The sequence below is a fragment of the Ips typographus genome, linkage group LG15 (genome assembly GCF_016097725.1).
Source record: "Ips typographus isolate SLU linkage group LG15, UJ_Ityp_2.0, whole genome shotgun sequence".
Lineage (NCBI taxonomy): Eukaryota > Metazoa > Arthropoda > Insecta > Coleoptera > Curculionidae > Ips > Ips typographus.
In genome coordinates, this window is record NC_138436.1 from 3,576,443 (window position 1) to 3,597,950 (window position 21,508).

Below are 21,508 nucleotides of genomic sequence, written 5' to 3' on the forward strand. Positions count from 1 at the left end.
AGTACTTTGTGTAACGGAACACTGGAAAACAAAAGATGAATTACAATTTTTCACTCCACATAACTTTAAATTGGTCTCTTCTGCATGTCGTGAACGTGGGGAACACGGAGGTAGTGCGATATTTGTTCATCAATCAATAAAATGTAAGTCTATAATTAAGATAACCAAATTGTCTAAGAAACAAATATTCGAATGCTCCGCAGTTGATTGCGACATTAATGGGAAGGAAGTAGTTGTTATTTGCATTTATAAACCCCCTGCAGGAAATATAGAAACTTTGTTTGATTGTCTTGAACGCGCATTGAGCATTATATTTGATGTAAACAAAATGATAATAATCACTGGTGATTTTAATATTGAATTTCTTAAGGACAACAAAAACAAACATAGAATTTTATCACTTATGAACTGTTTTAATCTTCAACATACAATTACAGCAAATACCAGAATAACGAGTCGAAGTCAAAGTTGCATAGATAACATATTTGTTAATTTTCCTTACATAGAAAGTTCTGTAATAAACACGCACATATCAGATCATTCTGCCCAATGCGTCACGTTCCAGATGTCAACTAAGGCTATTAATACAAGCTATTACACTCGTATCTTTTCTGAACAAAACAAACAACAATTTGTAAACCTCCTTAAGAGTGAAAACTGGGGAATAGTCTTCAGTTCATTTTATCAAACCATCGATGAGCAATGGAACTTATTTTTGTCGGAATTTACAATCCTGTTTAATCAATGTTGTCCTCAGAAATTAGTAACAAATAAAAGCAGAAATAAGTGCAAAACATTATACAAATCGGATGAATTAAATGAGTGCAAGAAAAAACTAGATTTGCTACTTCAGCTGTCAAGACATGATATAAGATTTAAACCTCAGTATATCACTGTAAAAAAGGAATATGACAACATTTTATTAAAATCAAGAGCGGATAGTTATAAAAAACAAATAGAATCTTCTGACAATAAAAATAAATGTATGTGGTAAATTTGTAATGAGATATTGGGGAAAACTCAGTGTTGGCTTGAGACTGATATAGCGGGTGATCCTTGTGTTATAGCAAATAAATTTAACGACAAATTGTTGTCGTTGGTCCCTGATATATTGGAAAATATGCAGCACACGGAGTTTAGTTGTAATATAATCCCCAATAGTGAATCATTTCACTTCAAACCAATCACTGAAGAGAAACTGTGTGATTTTTCAGCAAAATTAAAAAACAAAATAACAAGTGGTATAGATGAGATTCCTGCAAGTGTAGTTACTTGCACTTAATTGGTACTACCACATATATCCAAGCCACTAACATACTTAATAAATATAAGTCTCAAGCAGGGATGCTTTCCAGATCAGTTGAAAATTGCTCAAGTTAAACTGATTTATAAGAAAGGTGATAAAAATGAAATAGGAAATTACAGACCAATAAGCATCCTTCCAGCCTTTTCAAAGATTTTTAAATTGGTTTTATACACACAGCTAACAGATTTTTTTATAATGTGCGACCTCTTCAGTGGTTATCAACATGGCTACATTGCCGGAAGATCAGTACAAACAGCAATTTTTCAGTTTACAAGTCATATCCTTGAACACATAGAAAACCATAAACTAGGAATAGGTATATTTTTAGACTTATCTAAGGCTTATGATTTTGTAGATAAAGAACTATTGTTAAAAAAATTAGAACTCTATGCAGATGCAGATGACACAAATTTACTTGTAGGTCAAGAGGAAATCAGCACTTTAATTCAGTCTGGAAAAGATCTGTTTATTAGGACCTCTGAGTGGTTTAAAAAAAATAAATTAGCTTTAAATATGGAAAAAACAAGTGTGATTATTTTTTCAACAAAACAAGGTACATTTGAGAAACATAATGAAATACACCTTCTCACTGACAGGAGCCAATTACTAGCCAAGAACACAAAATTTTTGGGAGTGCAGATTGATGAATTTCTAGATTGGTCTGATCACATAAATGTTCTGCTAGGCAGGTTAAACTCAATTTGCTATGGAATTCGAATTGTCTCCGGGTATCTGAACCTGGCGGCCCTTAAAATATTGTACTTTGCCAACTTTGAATCGATTATCAAGTATGCAATTATGTTTTGGGGTAGAAGTACTTCAATACAGAATGTATTTGTAATTCAAAAAAGGGCAATTAGATTAATGTTCAAAATGAAACACAAAGATTCATGTAGATCCATCTTTAAAAAAAATAAAATAATGACAGTTTATGCAATTTATATATATGAGTGTCTCATCTTTCTTAAAAAGAACCAAAACCTATTTAACATCAAAGTCAATCATACATACAACACAAGACAAAAAGATGTAAACTGTCCAAAACATAGATTAACACTCACTGAGAAGAATGCAAAATATATGTGTATTCGCCTATTTAACAACCTACCAGACAGGCTGAAAACATTGACTGACAAAAGTTTCAAAAAAGAAGTAAAAAATTTACTAATTGAATTAGAACCCTATACTATAGAGGATTATTTTGTTAAATAAATATTGCTTATTCTCTGAAATCTGTATTTAGGGAAAAATCGCAGAAAATGTATATAAGTATCTTTAAGTACTTCATAGTTCATAGTTTACCATGACGCTATTTCCTTTGTATTAGTTGATAATGTACATTGTACTCTATCCTAATCACAATTCGAAATAAAGACTGGTGTTATTATTATTATTATTATTATTACATTTAGGTATAGGACATATTATAAAAAAAATGTTCAGAATTGTTTGATAATTCTAGAAAATTGAAAATATAATTCTTCTGAAACGTCCTGTATAAATAACAATATATTCTGCAAATAGCTGGCATCATCTCGTACAACTTTTCTATTCTTTTTTTTCTAATGTGAAAAATAAAAAAGTTGAGAGGGGGGGGACATTATAAATGATCACCGTGTACACGGCGTTAATTATTTTAACAGATTATTAGGCTAGTTGCTATATTACAAAACCAAAGCTTTAATTTTGCAAAAGAAAAACGAAGCAGTGTGTTCCGTGATATCGTACTTCGGTAGGTTAATAACCCAGCACCCCCTCTTTCACCATCCCCTTTTCCACTTTTTCTGGGGTTTACCACCTTATTTGAGCCCTTAGCTACCCTCATCTTGCTCATTGCGTTGTCCACTTGCCACCTGTTTGCTAGTTTGGTGCATTGTTTGTCTAATTTTAACTTTACATCTTGTTGTATAAATGGTTGCGGCTTTAACCTTTTTATTGTTAATCTTCGATTGATTTGTGGGTTGCAGAACTATCTACCTGTCGTCACTTAGGTTATTGATTTTATTGTAATCCCCTCTTAAACGCTCCCCCTGCCTTCGAATTAACGGCTTATCATTGCGGTTTTTTCAAAAAAATTTAGCATCTCCATTTTGTTTCCTGTTCGATCGCCTCTGCCGTGGATGGTGAATTAAATCTAAAGTTATCTTTTCTCTCCCCATAGGGTCTAACCCAGCCCTTAAAAATGGGTCTAATTTAAGGTTTTAGTTTTGTGATTAAATATGTAGTGTCAGGTTTTTTTCTCCATAATCAGGTAATTATTCAATTTTAAACCTTTTTTATTCATACTACATGTGTACAAATTTTATAGCTTTATTCCCACCTTTAAACAACTTTTTAAATTCACAAAATCTTTATAACATGGGTCTCACTGTCTCTCCCTTTCTAAAAAGACAGCCGGCATTGATTGTCGAGTTGAGGTAGGTTTTCTCGTTTCTTAAACATCTGTTACACATAAGTAGAGTAAGTTATTCTTGTAGCACCTGAAGATGGCCATTTATATGTCCGAAACTAGTAGAGCAGGCCTTACCCTTTGAAGGTCGAAATAAAGTATTGTGGAGACGACTGCGTGTCATTCCTTTCCTTTTGAACTTAATAAATATTTTGTGGAGATCGACTTTGAGTTTTGTTTTCACTTAAATCAAAATCGGTTGCAACAGATGACTTGAATATCACCCTTATAAACTTCTGTTGTCCCACAATATTACCCTTCTTAACAAACAGTATAAATTCTTGTTTAAAGAAATCGTACTTTCCAAAAAATTGGAAACACGCTAAGGTTATTCCTCTGCCAAAGAAAAATAATCCAACAGAAATGAGTGACTTGAGGTCGATATCAATACTACCAGTATTTTCAAAAAATCTTGAAAAGGCGATGTATTACCAAATAGCTGAGTTTGTGACAACTTGTGGCGTAATACCCCTAAGTAATACCCCCTAAGCAATCTGATTTTCGTAAAAGTTACTCGTGTACTACCGCGTTATCTGATATAGTGGACGACATTGTTGATGCTCAGGATAAAAATTTAGCTACTGTTCTCATACTGCTCGATTATACTAGAGCATTCGACATGATAGATCATAAAACTATGATTGCAATTTTAAAGTTTATAGGGTTTGGAGAAAGGACATTGTCTCTTCTCGCATCTTTCCTTGTTGATAGACATCAAACAGTTCAAATAGGTGATAAGGTCTCTGAAAACTTACACAGTTTTGAGTAGAGTGCCGCAGTGGAGCATCTTGGGACCTCTTTTGTACAGCATTTATACTTTTAATTTTACAAATACCCTTTATTTCTGTAAATATAATTTGTATGCTGATGATGATCAAATATAAAGGGTAATTCAAATTCGAGCCTCACCACTGGGATCCCAGAAACCATAAGAAATACGAGAACGTTTAAATTGGGGCAAAGTTGCGCAATTTAAATCTCAACCAATTGCCGTTTTAGAAATTTCTATTTTCCGAGTGCTTCCGAAGATATCCGAAAAAAATCTCTAAAAATCTAAAAATCTTTTCATTGCCACTTTTTCCTAGCTATTCGATGATGGATTCAAATTTGCCACACGACGTTTCGTTTTTTGTCAGTCATCATCAGCCTTCTTTTTTCTTATGGGCGCCATATTGGATTTTTAGCCCACTAAATAGAACGTTTTATTCTGTTTTAGTGATGTATAATAACTTGATAAATAACAAAATAATTCAATAAAAACTATTTTTACTTTAGTTATTGGCTTTGAGTGTTAATGGCCCGTTTTATAAAATGTCATTATTTGACAGTACTTGTCAAACACGATAATTCGGACGATCATTAGAGCAAGTCAATCATAGTTAAAAATGTATCTAGAAAAGATACCCCCGCACAAAATGTTATTATTATACAACATTGCTGAACTATTTAGGTTAATCAGAAAATAAGATTTGTTAGCATTATCTCTAACTTAAACAGCTCATTTTTGTTTCCAAGAGAAAGATCATCATTTTAGGAACTTAATTTTTTGCCAAATTTCAATTTTTTATAATGTTAAGTACAAGTTAATAGTTATTTATACACCCGCGTTATTTTAAGGTTAGTTTTGTTGGTTTAGTTGGTAAATTCCATGATGGAAAGTGATCGCATATTTTGGGAGGAGTTTATAAACATTTATCATCTGCATACCTGTCTTTGGAATACAAAGGCTAAAGAGTATTCAAACAGAAACATAAAAAACCAAGCATACGAAGAACTGATAAAAAAATGCAATGAAAAATTTCCAAACGCAAATAAGGACTTTGTAGTTAAAAAAATTCATACTATGCGATGCAGTTTTCGCCGAGAATTAAAAAAAGTCATAAACTCTGTGAGGTCTGGCAGTGGCACTGATGAAGTTTACGTTCCATCCTTATGGTATTATGATATGCTAAGTTTCATGGCCGATTCTGAAATGCCTCGGAAAGGCACTTCAAATATTGAAGATGACGAGAGTGGCCCCGAAAAAACACAAAACGAGGTATGTAAAGCATGTAGCTATTTATTAATATAATGTATTGTTAAATAATCATGTACAAGTTTGGTTTAATATTTTTTTTTATAAAAGGGGCCCCCACCCTATTGTTCACTAAGTTTGGATCAAGCCACATCTTTTTTCTTGGAAAGGCACAGCTCCGTTAGTATTGAAGTATGTTTTGTATTCATCTCTTATCTTTTTTGCTAAAGCAGTAGCTGCTCTTGGAGAACGTTTCAGTGATGTCAAAGGATTTCGATCTTGTCGCCATTCTCCAGGTATTACTTCTCCAGTTTCAGTATCTTCTTGGTCATATGAAGATTTTGGCGAGTAAGTTGTAGATGCTTTACGTCTAAGGAAGTTATGAAGGGCACAACATGCTAATACTATAGCATCAACATTTTCAATGTCAATAGCAATATCAGTATGAAATATACGAAACCGGCTAGCCATTATGCCAAAAGCATTTTCTACGATTCTACGTGCTCGACTTAACCTATAATTAAATATCCTTTGTTCCTTTTTTAAGTTTTTTTGAGCATATGGCTTCATTAGGTTTTCATCGCACCACAACATGTATCAAAGTTCCATTTTTCTTTAAAATCGTTAGCTATTGATTTCCATTCCTTTTCGCTCTTTGGAAACTAAAACAAAAACAATAACTTATAATTTATTTCAGGACATTGAAGAAAACATGGAGCTAACAGAACCCAATAATTTTTCCGACACAGACTTATCAAACATTCAGTCTCCAACTCCAACTACTTCACATATGAGTTCAACTACGACTCGTAAAAGAAAGAAGTCACAATGGAACAGTACTCGGGGACGCATCGCGCATTTTGCGTACGAGCGTATTATCGTAATGGTGATTCAATAGTGACTGCTCAACGTCTCTATCGTGTGGAATATCGTACACGCCACGCGCCAAGTGACGATAGCATTAAGAAATGGATCAGGATGTTCGAGAATACAGGGGCGACAGTTAAAATTCAAAACTCTGGTCGTCCTCGTTCAGTGCGCGATGAAGAAACAATTAAAGAAGTTGAGGCGTCGGTTCGTCAAAATCCGTCTTTATCCATCCGAAAGCGAAGCCAAGCGTTGAACATCAAAAAATCGTCTTTACATTCGATTTTAAAGAGACTTACATCAAAAAGCCTATAAAATACAATTGGTTCAAGAATTAAAGGATACGGACTATGCTAATCGACTGAATTTTGTGAACGAAATGCTGCAGCGATTTAACAACTTTAACAACATACTGTTCAGTGACGAAGCAAATTTTCACCTGAATGGTCATGTTAATAGGCAGAATTGTCGGTACTGGGCAGTGGAGAATCCGATACGAAAGCATGAACGACCCCTGCATAGCCCAAAGGTCGTTGTTTGGGCCGCTATGTGTGCTAAAGGCATAATTGGTCCTTATTTTCATGAAGATCAACGAGGCCGAGCAATTAATGTGAATAGTGACCGTTATTGCGATATGTTGCGAAATTTTTTGGTCCCAGAGTTGCAGGAGTTTACAGGTTTCAACTCAAGAACGTGGTTCCAGCAAGATGGGGCCACTTGCCATACCTCAAATGACTCAATGGAAGTTGTTAACGAATTATTCCCTAATAAAGTCATTTCGCGAAGGGGTAACCTCAACTGGCCTCGCAGAAACCCCGACCTTAGCCCGCTCGACTATTTTGCATGGGGATACCTTAAAAGTAAGGTTTATCAAAATAATCCGACGAATCTAACCCAGTTGAAGCAAAACATCAGGTCAGAAATGGCAGCAATAATGTCACGTTTAATTTATGAGCCCTTCTGGGTTCACCAATTAAACTGACTCACGACGTTAAACGTCGTGCCGGGATCTCAGTTTTAGGGATGGAATCAAACACTGAGTTTTCCTTGTATCACACTTAAATCTATTAAACACGGAATACACAAATGGATGCACAATACGGTTGTAAACAAAAGGTTGACAATTAACAATTGTACTTACATAGTCATAGCTAAGGACTTAGCTTTTCCTGGCAATGGCTTGGTCACTTCGCGTTTTTAAACAACTTAGAGAACGGACTAATTAACTTAATCTTTTTCCGAGGAGAGTCGACATTACGACTTCTCGGGTCAGCTGGTCACACTACCGTTGATCGGTTCACACTTATCCTCTACTGCTAAAATCGGCGTATTTTATACCCGATTGATCGGCTGACGCAGTTTGTTTTTGTCGCTTGTTTTTCACATTTCTGCAAAGCAGGTGGTGGTGACTCATCACCGATACGGTGCACTCGGTGCATGACACATTCGGTGCATCGTGATGCGACCTTGCCTCGTGCGCTTAACATTTCGCAATCCTCGATGTTTTTTAAGTTAATCAGTCCATCTTTTCAATTAACGGATTTTCCATTCGTGACAATATCGATAGCTATGTGTCAACGTGTTATCGCCAATCTTCGTTCCCGTTTAGAAGAGTGCCAGCAACGTAACGGTCATCATTTGGATAACATCATCTTTTCCAAATAATTCTCCAATTCATATGCTAATAATGTTACGTACGAAATAGAGTTTTCGTCCGTTAACTCGTTTGATTTGTGTTTTTAATGTACATGGGCCTAGTTACACTAGTAGACCGATTCCGATCGCTTAAATCCTCCAATTGCACTTTGTGCACATTTTGTTGTAAATGTGGGTGCGTGACCTGATAAGTTATCAGGTGCCGTAGTCACGTGATTGGTTTCGATTTTTGTCGGGGAAGCGTCGGTTTGTGGTCGTGTTTCTTTGTGTCAGGTGCCATGTGCCTATTTAATCACCCCACTTTGTGATATCGGTCTCTTTACCACTACAGCACTCGAACTGCCGACATCTGATCTTTTCTCTGAAGCGATTTTCGGCATCGACGTTACGGTTACGGAAATAGCACCAAGGCAGACGTTCTCTGCAAACTACGCAAAACTAGTCGATATAGCAACCGAGACTTACGACGCAATGAGGGTTGATGAGAAACAAATCGATAGGGTTATAGCCCGCGAAGAAGTTTCTTATTACGCCACAGCGTTAATGCAGCTCAAGCTTATAGAGACAAAAGCGAAGCAGGGGGACCAACATCTGACCAGTGCAGAAAAAGATTTACGGAAGGCAACTTCCGATGACGTCTTCAATGTCCCACAAACACTATTCACTTACTTAAAGGAAATAGGGACATATACGGATAAAATGGGCAAGGAAACCAGACTCGAAGTACCGCCACTACCAACTACAGTTGTGCAAAACTTCGGAGGTTACCACGCAGCTGAAATAAATGCTGATACACATGCCTTATTCGAAGAGGTACCGTCATTGGGAATAGCCGGAGATATGGTTATGGCTTTAGCATCAGATGACGCTGAACCAGTACCAAACTTCCATATAGGAAGACCGGCAGGCACCGTATGGACAAACAATCTCATTGGGAGATTCCATCCCATAGGTCCGAGGAGACCAGAAATGAGAAGATGGCAATAAAGAACTTGAGCCTCTCAGGAGGGGAAACTCAGGTCATCAAGACCCAGCCAATGGACATAAACGAGGCTGGAAGTTGGTGATAATGACATTTGTTACCTAATATCTTTTTCAATAAGTGTCATTATTAAGGGACAGTGGCGGGTACTTATATACTCAATTGTTTAATTGAAAGATTCTGTGGATACCGTATTACCCAGAATAACACATTTTAACATCGTGTATAATTTTTAATTAAATTTAATTTGACTTGTTTATTATTGGATTTAATTTTCCTCGATTGTGTCTTTAATTGATTTTTCCCGCTTTGGATACTCCCCTTTATTTGTTTGTTCTGGAATGAGTGTTACCGTGTGGTCAGGGTTCCTGGAATGATTTGGGAGTGTCAGGGAGTATATTTTTCCTCAATTGTGTCTTTTTTGATTTTTCCCGTTTTGGATACTCCTCTTAGTTTTTTGTTCAGGAACGAGTGTTACCGTGTGGTCAGGGTTCTTGGGACGATTTAGGAGTGTCAGGGAGTCAATTTTTCTTTTGCTCGATTGTGTCAATTGTTTTTCCCCGCAACTTGTATGCGTTAATGTTTAATCTTGCGTACATGTAGGGAATTTCGTTTTTTTTTCTATTCTCTATTTTGTCTTGTTGTCAGTTTTGACAATTTACCTGATTTTGACTTTTACCGGATTTGACTTTCTTTGTAACCACTTTGCTTTGTTGTAAAGGGCTGAGCGGAATTGGGTGCCGCGATAGTCACTTAACCTTTAAGGTTTTTGGGAGGGTAGTTCTTGGGGGGAAAGTCTTAGAGTCCCTGTAAGTACCTTAATGGCCCTGGAGTACGGGGACTTTCTACTGTGTTCGACCTCAGCCCCAATTGCTTGGTTACGTGAGATTTGGCGTCAGTGGTTTCGTTCGGAACACCCCAGTAAATTAAATTTTTTTTTTGTGGTTACCAATACACTAACCGTTCGGTGTATTTTTCGGGTTTTCTAGAGAGGGTTCCTATCAAAAACCTTTCCTTTTGTTGGTGGACGATTGTCTTCTCTTTCCTGTTAGTTTTCTTTATTTCATTTCCACCTGCCAGGTGATTTGTTTTGGTTTCTCTTTCTGTGGTTTTCCTGAGCGTTGAGTCCTGTCTCTGTTTATCTCTACCGAGACCAATGAATGAGGTTTCCTCTCGCATAACGAGGTTTACGCAACGTTGGTTTCATGTTCAACCCCGTTTTAATTTTCTGGACATAAACCGGTTAGAGATTTGTAGGGTCAGGACGACTTCTCCTGGGAATATTGTTTGAGTGGGAGACTGGAGCGAGTCAACCGGTACCTTGTGTTTTTTTTTTCTCCTCTTCAGAGCTACTTCATAGCTGTGATGAGCTTCATTTTCGTTTGAAAGGTTGTTTGCCTCCTTCAAATGGTATACTGGCGCCCATCATTTGTTTTCTTGATTTTGGTGGTTTATCGTCTTTTGGTTTGCTTTTCTTCAGGTCAGTTTCGAGGTGCTTTTTCACTTAAAAAAAAATTGAACAAGTTTAATTTTTTTTTGGTTACTTAGGGGAGTGTGTTACGTACGAAATAGAGTTTTCGTCCGTTAACTCGTTTGATTTGTGTTTTTAATGTACATGGGCCTAGTTACACTAGTAGACCGATTCCGATCGCTTAAATCCTCCAATTGCACTTTGTGCACATTTTGTTGTAAATGTGGGTGCGTGACCTGATAAGTTATCAAGTGCCGTAGTCACGTGATTGGTTTCGATTTTTGTCGGGGAAGCGTCGGTTTGTGGTCGTGTTTCTTTGTGTCAGGTGCCATGTGCCTATTTAATCACCCCACTTTGTGATATCGGTCTCTTTACCACTACAGCACTCGAACTGCCGACATCTGATCTTTTCTCTGAAGCGATTTTCGGCATCGACGTTACGGTTACGGAAATAGCACCAAGGCAGACGTTCTCTGCAAACTACGCAAAACTAGTCGATATAGCAACCGAGACTTACGACGCAATGAGGGTTGATGAGAAACAAATCGATAGGGTTATAGCCCGCGAAGAAGTTTCTTATTACGCCACAGCGTTAATGCAGCTCAAGCTTATAGAGACAAAAGCGAAGCAGGGGGACCAACATCTGACCAGTGCAGAAAAAGATTTACGGAAGGCAACTTCCGATGACGTCTTCAATGTCCCACAAGCACTATTCACTTACTTAAAGGAAATAGGGACATATACGGATAAAATGGGCAAGGAAACCAGACTCGAAGTACCGCCACTACCAACTACAGTTGTGCAAAACTTCGGAGGTTACCACGCAGCTGAAATAAATGCTGATACACATGCCTTATTCGAAGAGGTACCGTCATTGGGAATAGCCGGAGATATGGTTATGGCTTTAGCATCAGATGACGCTGAACCAGTACCAAACTTCCATATAGGAAGACCGGCAGGCACCGTATGGACAAACAATCTCATTGGGAGATTCCATCCCATAGGTCCGAGGAGACCAGAAATGAGAAGATGGCAATAAAGAACTTGAGCCTCTCAGGAGGGGAAACTCAGGTCATCAAGACCCAGCCAATGGACATAAACGAGGCTGGAAGTTGGTGATAATGACATTTGTTACCTAATATCTTTTTCAATAAGTGTCATTATTAAGGGACAGTGGCGGGTACTTATATACTCAATTGTTTAATTGAAAGATTCTGTGGATACCGTATTAGCCAGAATAACACATTTTAACATCGTGTATAATTTTTAATTAAATTTAATTTGACTTGTTTATTATTGGATTTAATTTTCCTCGATTGTGTCTTTAATTGATTTTTCCCGCTTTGGATACTCCCCTTTATTTGTTTGTTCTGGAATGAGTGTTACCGTGTGGTCAGGGTTCCTGGAATGATTTGGGAGTGTCAGGGAGTATATTTTTCCTCAATTGTGTCTTTTTTGATTTTTCCCGTTTTGGATACTCCTCTTAGTTTTTTGTTCAGGAACGAGTGTTACCGTGTGGTCAGGGTTCTTGGGACGATTTAGGAGTGTCAGGGAGTCAATTTTTCTTTTGCTCGATTGTGTCAATTGTTTTTCCCCGCAACTTGTATGCGTTAATGTTTAATCTTGCGTACATGTAGGGAATTTCGTTTTTTTTTTCTATTCTCTATTTTGTCTTGTTGTCAGTTTTGACAATTTACCTGATTTTGACTTTTACCGGATTTGACTTTCTTTGTAACCACTTTGCTTTGTTGTAAAGGGCTGAGCGGAATTGGGTGCCGCGATAGTCACTTAACCTTTAAGGTTTTTGGGAGGGTAGTTCTTGGGGGGAAAGTCTTAGAGTCCCTGTAAGTACCTTAATGGCCCTGGAGTACGGGGACTTTCTACTGTGTTCGACCTCAGCCCCAATTGCTTGGTTACGTGAGATTTGGCGTCAGTGGTTTCGTTCGGAACACCCCAGTAAATTTAATTTTTTTTTTGTGGTTACCAATACACTAACCGTTCGGTGTATTTTTCGGGTTTTCTAGAGAGGGTTCCTATCAAAAACCTTTCCTTTTGTTGGTGGACGATTGTCTTCTCTTTCCTGTTAGTTTTCTTTATTTCATTTCCACCTGCCAGGTGATTTGTTTTGGTTTCTCTTTCTGTGGTTTTCCTGAGCGTTGAGTCCTGTCTCTGTTTATCTCTACCGAGACCAATGAATGAGGTTTCCTCTCGCATAACGAGGTTTACGCAACGTTGGTTTCATGTTCAACCCCGTTTTAATTTTCTGGACATAAACCGGTTAGAGATTTGTAGGGTCAGGACGACTTCTCCTGGGAATATTGTTTGAGTGGGAGACTGGAGCGAGTCAACCGGTACCTTGTGTTTTTTTTTTCTCCTCTTCAGAGCTACTTCATAGCTGTGATGAGCTTCATTTTCGTTTGAAAGGTTGTTTGCCTCCTTCAAATGGTATACTGGCGCCCATCATTTGTTTTCTTGATTTTGGTGGTTTATCGTCTTTTCGTTTGCTTTTCTTCAGGTCAGTTTCGAGGTGCTTTTTCACTTAAAAAAAAATTGAACAAGTTTAATTTTTTTTTGGTTACTTAGGGGAGTGTGTTACGTACGAAATAGAGTTTTCGTCCGTTAACTCGTTTGATTTGTGTTTTTAATGTACATGGGCCTAGTTACACTAGTAGACCGATTCCGATCGCTTAAATCCTCCAATTGCACTTTGTGCACATTTTGTTGTAAATGTGGGTGCGTGACCTGATAAGTTATCAGGTGCCGTAGTCACGTGATTGGTTTCGATTTTTGTCGGGGAAGCGTCGGTTTGTGGTCGTGTTTCTTTGTGTCAGGTGCCATGTGCCTATTTAATCACCCCACTTTGTGATATCGGTCTCTTTACCACTACAGCACTCGAACTGCCGACATCTGATCTTTTCTCTGAAGCGATTTTCGGCATCGACGTTACGGTTACGGAAATAGCACCAAGGCAGACGTTCTCTGCAAACTACGCAAAACTAGTCGATATAGCAACCGAGACTTACGACGCAATGAGGGTTGATGAGAAACAAATCGATAGGGTTATAGCCCGCGAAGAAGTTTCTTATTACGCCACAGCGTTAATGCAGCTCAAGCTTATAGAGACAAAAGCGAAGCAGGGGGACCAACATCTGACCAGTGCAGAAAAAGATTTACGGAAGGCAAGGAAATAAAATCTATTTTAAAAACCAAACTTTCTATTGCTGAGTTAAGTAAAAAATGGAAAACTCTTAGGTACTACTACATGAAAGTAAAAGGTGACATTGAAGCTAGAATCCCCAGTGGGTCGTCAGCCACTCAAAAATTTGATCAAAAAAGCAAAATATGGAAGCATTATTATGCTATGAAATTTCTAGATGATAGTTTTGAATAACGAAAAACAGTGTCAAATGGATTGAATAACCAAGAAACAGAAACTATTGGACTATCTCAAACCAAAACTAAAATTGAGGAAACACCTCGCAACTCAATTAAAAGACAGCGGTTAAACAGTGATGATATTTTTATTAAACATTTAGACCAGGTGATGATAAACCCCAAGAAGCACCAGATGGAATTGAGAGTTTCTGCAATCGCTTAGCAGAGGGTTTACGAAAACTATCCTATCATAGAAGGAGTGTATTGGAAATTTAAATTCTAGAACTCCTCTTACAAGCTCAATATGAACCAGATTGCTAAAATTTAATAAGTTAAGACTTACATACTGTTCCTTCTAATATAATAAGATATAATGTATATAGGTAGTTTATTACTAGTTATGTGTGGTATGGCAGGTATGGGTCATCTAATAAAAGTATTTTTGCATGTCATTTAAAATTTAATATTGAAAGGTGGACCTTGTGAATGTAAAGTTCTAATGACATGCAACCATACTTAAACAAGATAGCCCATAATATTTAGTGTAGTTCCTACAAGTACAAGTACCTGTAATATACTCAAATAAATTATTCAGAATATTTATAGCAGATTATTGATTTATTTGATATTAAATTACTTACCTTAGATAATAATATAGGAGCTTCTCTAAGTGCTTTATTCTTGAAAGCTCCCTGAAGAACTGTGGAGATTAATTATCACTGTCCATTGAAAAGTACGCACTAACAGTTGAGAGGAATTTAGACACAATTAAAGCTTTCCAGGGACCTTTCAAGAATTGTGCATCAAGTAGTAAATAACAGCGTCGACAATAGCATTTATAACAAAAGTAAAACAAATAGTTTATTTCCATTTCTCCTATTTATTTTTCAAACCCTCAACACCAACATTTTATAACAATAAAGTTATATACTTTCCATGATTTTACAGAATTTATGTAACATTGTTAAAGAACTAACTCATGAAAGCCTTAAAAATTATCTAACCTATTCCACTCAAACTCAACAGAACCTTCATTTAAAAAATACTTTGTAAACTGTTCCCTAATTTCAGCTGCATTTCTGCTGTAGGTATTTGTTCCTAGTTTTGTAACTTTCTCAAATTTTTTTGGTAAAATTTCTCTCCTACTTTCCTAAAATAACAGCTCCATTTTCCAATTCCCTGTCAACAAATTCATTATTGCAATATACTTTGGTTTTATAATTTTTTTCAGCTCTCATTATAAAGTTATGAAGACATACAGTAGCTTTAATAATATTATCTACTGTAGACAAGGAACAATTTATGGACCTTCTAAAAATTCTCCACCGTGCTGAAAGTATCCCAAAGGCATTTTCAATGCATCGACGAGCTTGAGATAATCGGTAGTTAAAAACTTTTTTTTCTCTTGTCATCATAAACTTTCCAGAATATGGTTTGGTAAAAGAAAATGAGACATGGTAAATGCAGCATCGCCTACTAAAACATATGGCATGAGTGGTCTCTCTTCAGATATACAAGATGGTAAAGGTACATCCAACTGGTTATTGTTAATAATTTTTTTTTTTTAAGTATAAGTGTCGAAATATGCCTCCGTCACTGTTTCGTCCTTCTGATCCTATGTCAACTAAAGTGAAACAATAGTTGGCATCACATATTGCCATCAATACAACTGAGTGAGATTCTTTGTAATTAAAATAGGCTGATCCAGCCTTTGGTGGGCACTAAAAGTTGCAGAAGGAGTATAAATCACCATTCAGAGTAAAGTTTTAAAGATTAGTTTTAAATTTTTGAATTCAAGGAAATCACTGACCTGAATTGATACATGTTTACCATCTATAGCACCTATACAGTTTGGAAATTGCCATTTAACTGCAAACTCATTGTTCTGGGTAGGAAGAAATATATTAATTAAACTTGTGGACTGTATTATTGCTACATTTATTGTTTAGGTTTAAACAAAACGTGCAGATCTCGTGCATCGTAACTTTCTCTCTCTCCTTGTCGGTGTTGCCAAATTTCACTCCTTAACATACCGGCCCCTTTGGAAGTACTATGTACTTACAACAAAACATATAAGCTTAGATTTAACATTAAAAATACATTATTAGGTAATAAACAATTAAAGCTAAGTTAGTCCTCAACAGGTAGAGCACAAATGCGATTAACAGCACGAGTAGTGGTTCCATCTCGCACTTTCAGTTTTACCACCCGAACCACACCGTCCTTTCCAGGATACAACTGTACAATACGGCCCAACTCCCAATGCAAATTTGAAGCGTTATCATTGCGTATAAGTACCAAAGTACCTATTTTCAACATATGGTTACAGTTTAATTTCCATTTGGTGCGCACTTGGAGTTCAGTCAGGTACTCCCTTTGCCATCTGGCCCAATAATGTTGCACCATTGACTGCAACTTCTCCCACTTCCGCAATCGATTTTCTGGAACTTGCATGAAACTCCGCCCTGGAAGACTTGAAAGAGTTCTGCCAATTAGAAAGTGGCCTGGTGTCAACGCCGTCAAATCATCTGGGTCATCATTGATAGGACAAATGGGACGGGAATTTAGGATACCTTCAATTTGTGCTAGAATGGTACCGAATTCCTCGAAATTTAAAGATTTACCACCAACCACCCTCTTTAAGTGAAATTTTACGCTCTTAATTCCTGCCTCCCAGATTCCCCCAAAAGTAGGAGAACGTGCCGGAATAAAATTCCATTTTATACGCTCACTAGCAAGTTGATTGGCGATGTACTCACAATTGTTTCCCAAAAAGTCATAAAGCTTACCTAGTTCATTATTGGCTCCAATATAATTCGAACCATTGTCGAAATATATGTTAGTCGGTCTACCACGTCTACTGACAAATCGTCTGAAGGCAGCCAAAAAAGCAGCAGTTGTTAATTCAGAGACGAGCTCAATGTGTACGGCCTTTGTACTCATACAGACAAACAAACATATATAACATTTTACCAACTTTGGATTTCCGGTAAATCGGTCCTTGAGTAAAAAAGGACCCCCAAAATCTGTCCCTACATTTAAAAACACTGAATGCGCATTTACTCTAACCTCAGGTAAGTCGCCCATTAGATAATTAAGTTTTCCAGGCTTTACACGAAAGCACTCAATACATTTTCTTACAACTCCCTTACATATTTTGCGACCTGATAATGGCCAAAAACGCTGCCGTACCGAATAGATCAAACACTGAACACCACAATGCAACAATCGCATATGTTCTTCTCTTATAATACTTTCTGTTAATTTATCACCTTGTGGCAAAATTATAGGATGCTTTTGTTCAAAAGGCTGACTTGACTTTTCAATCCTACCTCCAACTCTAATTAAACCCTTATGCAAAAATGGATTTAAACCTAAAATACGACCATATTTTGAAATTTCTTTATTATTAAGTAAAGCATTATATTCTGACGCAAAACATTGTATTTGTACATTTTTAATATATTGTTCCAATGCCTCGTTCAACTCGTCTGGAGTTAACGGACCAGTCTGCTTATTACATTCTTTACAACTCATTTTTAAGTTTTTTATGAACCTCAAAACATAACCTAACACTCTTAAGCTCTTTTGCAGAGCGGAGAATTTCGCTAAACCATAATTTAATTCATCACAAGGTTGAATACTTAAACAAACCACTACTCTTTGTTCAGGAATCTCCTGCTCTTGCACACTTACATTTTCCAACTGCCAAGTACTTTCATCTGACTGAAACCATTCAGGTCCATGCCACCATAAACTTGAATTATCTAAAGTTTCACTTGAAACTCCTCTCGATATTAGATCTGCAGGATTACTATCTGTTCTGACATGATGCCAATCTAATCTTTACAGTTTGTCAGTGACCTAATTTCGCTCACTCTATTTGCCACAAAGATTTTCCAACGGTAAGGTTCACCCGCTATCCAGTTCAACGTAATTGTAGAATCTGTCCACCAATAAATCTTGTTGAATTCAACATTTAAAGAATTTAACGTTTTAGCACCCAAATTGGCCTACAATAAGGCTCCACATAACTCTAGTCTGGGTAAGCTGATCTGTCTCAAAGGCGCTACACGCGATTTAGCGCACAACAGCTTAGCACCGATTCTTCCAGTGCTGGTGATACAGCGTACATACAAACAAGCACCATACGCCTTCATGGAGGCGTCACTAAAGCCGTGCATCTCTATACGGACATATTCTGACATTAATGCATGTCTAGGAATTTCCATTTTTCCATCTCCAAGATTCATTTTAAAAGACAAATACAATTCCGCTAAAGACAATGGAATGTTATCATCCCAAGACACTTTATTTTTCCAGATTTCCTGCATTAAAATCTTTCCCTGTACTACAATTGGACTTATTAGTCCCAATGGATCAAAGATCTTACTTATCAAAGACAGTACAGATCGTTTGGTTATATCTATATCCTTTAACTCATTATCCTTAAAATCCTGTACCTTATATTGAATTGAATCTCTCAAAGGATTCCAAAAAATACCTAACGTTTTGTTGTTCTCTGTTTCCCCAATTGATAAAATATGAGCATCTAAATTTTTATTTACTTCAAACTTATTTAGAATTGAAAAATCATTACACAAAAATTTTCTTAACTCGAATCCTGCACTTGCTAAAATACTAACAATATCACTCTGAATTTTTAATAATTCTTCTTTAGAATTCGCTCCTGTTAAAACGTCATCCATATAAAAATCTGTTTTTATAACTCGACTAGCTACTGGAAATTTCTCACTATTTTCCTCCGCTAAAACATGAAACATTTTACGGCCAAATATGGAGAAGATGCGCAACCATAAGTTACGGTGTTTAATTTGAAAATCTGTAACACTTTTCCAACGTCATTTCGCCAAAAAATCCTTTGGAATTTCCTGTCATCTTCATGTACATTAATTTGCCTATACATTTTAGATATGTCTCCTGTTAGAACATACTGATGTAACCGAAATCTCAATAAAATCGAAAATAGTTCGTGTTGTAAGGTAGGGCCTACATATTGTATGTCATTCAACGACACACCCGTGTCCGATTTAGCGGACGCATCAAATACAACACGACATTTAGTTGTTAAACTGTCACCTTTGATTACGGCATGGTGGGGTAAAAAATATCCATCCATGTCATCATCCGTCACTACTGACATATGTCCTAACTCGGCATACTCTTTCTTTAAATTTAAATCCTTATTCAGTCTTTTTTCCAATAAATTAAGTCGATTTAAAGCTACATCTCGGCAATTTCCCAATTTTAAATTAGACTTGAACGGAATTCTTACTACAAAACGGCCATTTTTATCCCGTTGTGTAGTCTCTTCTCTTAATCTAAAATAAATTTCACAATATTCCTCATCTTTTGACATCATTTTTTTCTTTCCAACTACATCCTCAATTTCCCAAAATTTAACCAACAGTTTGTCACTATACTCTTGTTGCGACAAGGTATGACAGGTAACAGACATATGACACGTAGAATTTAAATTTAAGTTACCCGCAATAACAAATCCAAATTCTGTTTTCTGCAAAATTGGTAAATTTGAACCAAGTCTAATTTGTTCTCCCTTAACAGCTGCCCAGAACGCGTTTGAACCCAATAAAATATCAATATCACTCGATATATTAAACTGTGGGTCAGCTAACCTTACATTTTCTGGTATGGGCAATAATCCTTTATCAAAACTCATTACTGGTAATCGATCAGTGATTTTAGGAAGTACTAAACAATTAATATTTAACGAAAAGTCACTAAAACGCGATTTTATTTTTACACTTGTCTGCGAATTAATATTTGTTAAATTTTGACTCAATTTGGATTCCGCCAGATTTGCTTTTTTACAAAAATCCCTTGTTATAAAGTTACTCTGCGAGCCGCTATCCAATAACGCCCTAGCATGAAATACTTTATCTTTTGTACAAACTTGCACAACCGCTGTGGATAATAATACTTGAGAATCATTATTAACTACATTATTCGAAATACTGACACTATCGGCAACCGCGCATTCCGCCGGCACTTGTACGAAACCAACATGGCTGCTGTGACTAGCGCCTTCGGCGAGGCCATTGGTTATTTCAACTTTTGCACCATCGGTTGGAGTGTTAGGAAGCGTATTGTGTTTTTGATCAAATTCTGCATGTAATAATGTATTATGTGCCTTCTTGCACCGAAACCATTTTGGTCTCTTACATTTCCAGTATGGATGAGAGTCTCTTAGACAAATAAAACATAATTTCAAACGTTTTAAACCGAGTTTTTTTGTTAAAACCGAGTTCAAACTTAAAACACATTGACATTTCTTATATTCTCGTGGTAATATTATTTTTTTTGTTTCAGATATTCTCCCGGTGAAGCGAGAAGCAAAAAAAAAGTCATCCAGGTCAATCTTGGAATTATTTTTTTTATTTAATAATAAACTAAGAATTGGGGCGCGGGTGGTATGTAGTTTTATTTGCGATTTCGATTTGCGATTTCGATTTATGAGTACTCTTAAAATCTGAAGTAATATACAGTGTGTTAGGTTTGAATTAAGAAAGTTGGTATACTTTGTGACTGACCCTGTGTACTTGAGAACCTCATTTCACCCTCACGTGATGCGCTGTTACTTACTTTAACAAGACGCAAATTTTGAGAAAAATAAAATTAGCAGTTTTCGAGATATTTGCAATATTCCAGACTTTTTAGACACCCTGTATATTTATAGCATATACTGGAACCAAATGATGTACTTGCCAAGATATATACATATGATATACATGGTGGGTGGGTTTTGAATGTGACGTTTACTTCGTTGTTTCTCTCATTCAAAACGATGTAACTGTGCTATTGTTGAGTCATATTTTTGTGTGATTTTTTGTTAGACTGGATTTTTTCCCAAACCCCTTACACAAGGAGTCATTTGAGTGAAAATAAGTATTTGTTTACGTGTACTTGCAACATTTAAAGTAAATGCTTTAAATCTACTGTGAGTACCTATATTTCTGGAAGCATTTACTTTAAATTTTGCAAGCAAGAAAATGTTTGTTTTTCTTCTACATGGTCTAAGCGAATTTTTTGAAATTTTGCAAAGAAGGATATCTCAAACTTGACTCTTGATATTAATAATTATGTTGCCTTCGTCATTGTGTATCAGGTTGGATTCACAAATTTATGAAATGAGCACTGTAAAATGTTTCAAAAACAATAAAAAATGTTTTTCTTAAAGAGATATAAATATATTATTATGGCATTGTTTTGCTAATAGCTTGGCCTTTCTAACTTGCACATTATTCAGGTACATATAACATATTAAAACTCAGTTTCTAACTTTTTAGTCTAGTTCAGTATCATAACAGTAAAGGATGATTATAGTATAGTTCAACTCTTATAACATA

The 21,508-nt window shown here is 36.4% G+C and overlaps 2 long non-coding RNA genes across 2 annotated transcripts in view; one reads left to right on the top strand and one right to left on the bottom strand.

The window, feature by feature from the left end:
• LOC145738479 (uncharacterized) overlaps window positions 1–20,603 on the top strand; it is an 89,428-nt gene extending 68,825 nt beyond the window's left edge. Inside the window, exon 3 of the long non-coding RNA XR_014180765.1 lies at window positions 20,472–20,603. This is a non-coding gene — a long non-coding RNA (uncharacterized LOC145738479). The remainder of the gene's footprint in view (window positions 1–20,471) is intronic.
• LOC145738483 (uncharacterized) overlaps window positions 1–21,508 on the bottom strand; it is a 144,082-nt gene that overhangs the window by 14,596 nt on the left and 107,978 nt on the right. The gene's annotated exons all lie outside the window — the stretch shown is intronic.